The sequence below is a fragment of the Apium graveolens genome, unplaced genomic scaffold, assembly GCF_009905375.1.
Source record: "Apium graveolens cultivar Ventura unplaced genomic scaffold, ASM990537v1 ctg4246, whole genome shotgun sequence".
NCBI classification, from domain to species: Eukaryota; Viridiplantae; Streptophyta; class Magnoliopsida; order Apiales; family Apiaceae; genus Apium; species Apium graveolens.
The window spans coordinates 6,939-10,407 of record NW_027418455.1 but is presented as its reverse complement, the minus strand read 5'-3'; positions in this window follow the sequence as shown (position 1 = coordinate 10,407).

Sequence of the window (3,469 nt, the reverse complement as noted above, 5' to 3'; positions counted from 1 at the left end):
GGGATATGTTTCATGAGATCTAAATCATCACTCCATTCAATCTGTACTACGAAAACACCAGCAGATTACTATATGTGTATTACTATTAAATATCAAGTATCAACAGAAGTCATATCACTGACTAAAAGTTATCAGCTGAAAATGTTTCATGCTAAAACAAGCGCAAGTGAATGGAGTAGCCCAATAATAAGGAAATCAATTATTCAAAGTCCGAAACATTATCAATATCGAATATAAAATTATTCAGAAAGCAAAATAATTACATGAAAGTAATTTACCAACAAAGAAGACGAACTATGATAATCAGCAGCAGCACAATTAGCGATGTTGATGATCCCCTTAGCAACAGAACACTGATCACCAGAGGCTAATGAGCAAACCAGTTGAATTCCTTATTTGGATTTGATCATCTTTCTCCGATTCTTCTTCATTGAAAACAATTTCAAACCAAAGGTACTAGCATTCTGAAGACTGATCAGGTCGTAGTTCACCGTTATAAAGGAAGTCACAGAGCATTCAATCCAGTTAAGGCATATTAGGTCCTTAATCGCCTCCTGAGAAGTGATAAACACGTCAGATGACATGTTATCATCATTGAAAGTGGAGCGAGTCAGTTCCATCAGCTTAATCGAGTCTACCGCATCAATCAACACCTCCTACCAACAATTCAGAACCATAATTCACCGATCTTACACACACACACAGAGTAAAAATTAACACGAAATCAAGGAATCAATATATGAACATATATGTAAGTATGTATAATTATGAAATCAGCTTACCTTTTTAACTTTAAACAGTGATTTGAATCCATGAATGCTGATAATCTGTGAAAATAACGGTGATATCAATATTTTTAATATTTAATTAATCTTCACCAATAATTAAAGAAAGAGGAACTGACTTTGTTAAATATTAAAGCCCTATTTATTAGTAGGGTCGTATCTGTTTAATAGCTAGCTAACAGACACTTGACTCTTGCCTAATGCATATGTATATCTTATGATTGTCTGGAATTTTAATGATTAATGCTTTTAAAATTAATAAAATTGACTTGATTAGATATGAAGAAGAGCCAGGCTTTGTTAGCTAATACTCTGATCCAAGCGCAAACAGCTACGACAAGAGCATTTCCACTGGAGAAAGCACTAACACAGATTAAGTATCTATGTTAATCAACCAATGTGTCAGTATCACACATTCATATACATATGTGACATGTCTGTCATAAAATGATCTCGTAAAAAATAAAATGACCAATAAGATACACGAGATAAAGATTGTTACTTGAATCCCTTAAACTTGCTGAACTCAAGCTTCCTATAAATATTGTGGTCTTGGTGAATAATCCAACTAGCGCATTTCTCAGCACATCCAACTCAACTAACTCCATCATTTCCTCCGCAAACATCTGAAAAGCGAGAAAATGTCAGAATATCACTTCTCTAATTTGGTTAGAAAAAATTAGGGGGCACAAACATATCTGTAAAAGAAAATTAACCAGGCCTGAATGCACCAGAATTTGAGTAACACATTCAATTTGTGGCTGCCTTCCCACAACAGGATCAAAATGAAAATAAACAAAATATTTCTAATTAGGATTTCAAAAATACCCATTTTTATTTTTTTAATTAGAGCATATTAATTAAACAAAAAATATACATCATTAGAGGAGAGAAAGAGAGGGGGGGAGAGAGAGACACACAGAGAGAGGGGGGAGAGAGAGGGGACCGATGTGTTTGCCGAAGGGGAGACCCATGCCGGTTAGAGACCAAGAGTCGAGTGAGATGTGAAACGACGCCGTTAGCTACCATCATACGAGAAGCGATGTTGCTTAATCTACCAGCGATTTCAGATTATAGATTTAATTGATGTGAACCCCCAATTTTTTTGAATCTGTAAGATTTATCAACCCTAGCTCGAAAAACCTGAGAGAAAGTGTGTGAGAGTTATTTAGAGAGAGCAATGCAGAGAGATGTTTGGATAGGGAAATTTTGACATGTCTAAAATTTAACCCATGCTGTTCAAAAACTTGTCCAAAAAATTTCACTCTACTTTACTGCGCCTGATCGAGAGCCTGATCGGGAGCCCAATGATAGCCCAATATTACTAATTTCATTTTTTTTCTATTTTTAATAAATTTTTAAGTTGTGTTTTATAAATAAACAATTATCAGTTACTAATTAGTACAGTTTACAAAATTTAACAAAAAAAATATTTTATCAATATTAGCTAATATTAATATTATTGCTTAATTATATTATCAAAATTGCTTAATTTTGAAGTCAAATAATTATATATATCTTTATTTTTTTGTAAAATATTAATTTTTAACCCATTAACACCCTTATTGTAACATAAGTTTCCACATGTTACCGTACGTAATACTTTGAAGTTATAGTAACATGTTACAAAGGCCATGGTAACATCAAAAATACTACGTTGCGGTAGGGTAAGATGAGCATAGCTAAGGTAACATAATTTTGTAATACGCATGATTAAACCATTGCGATAGGTCATCTATGGCGTAGTGTCTTGAATATAATATATCAACTACTTGTTCCTGAATACTGAAATACAAATACATACACCGGGTACCCTGAAGGGCTAGGAATATTATCTACTACTAGCTATCCTAACAAAATTGGTGACAAGCCACCCAACCCTTTTCAAGGTCCATAAGTAGTCATTGGCCTCTCAGTCACTGTCACTGTGCGTGAGGTCTCGAATCCTCCTCATCACTCCTGTCAACATCAGCTCTACATCAACTACCGGGATGTATCCTCCCATCGCTGTCATCCTCATCTGTACTCGGGTACAGAGCTCAATCCCATCAATCTCCCTGCGAGCTATAGCCGGGGAAGCAGATCTAAAGTCCCCTGGGTATCCTAGCATGATGGCTCTCTCTTGGCGGTCAGCGCCTGTCGTAGCTCCACAATGCGGGCAGATGTCGTGGTGATCTCAGTGTTAAGCTAAGCCACTATCCAGTCATGAACTGCTACATGTGTTGTGTATATACTGTGTACTTGATGATTTCATTAACAAAATACCTTGGTAGATTTTACTTAGTGAAAAATGTAGCACTCGACGGATAAGGATTATAGTCCCGACGGATAACTCAATATAGTCCTGACGGATGATGATTTATTATCCATCGAGTGAGTAGCTTATGTAACAATAAGTCTGTAGCACATTTCTGCATACACATTGTTTAGATTCTATAATAGTACTCAAGTCATGTTGACTTTAACTAGATATGCAGAATAGGTTAATTAATTGTACATAGATGATGTCTTTTAATTCTGAATAAATGAAATGAAGTCAAGTGCCAGATTGCTGCCCGACGGATGAACAACAATGCCATTCGACGGATGATCAACAAGACAACCTGACGGATGATCAACAAGATAACCTGACGGATGATCATGAACTCGACGGATGATCATGAACCCGGTGGATAAAGAATTCA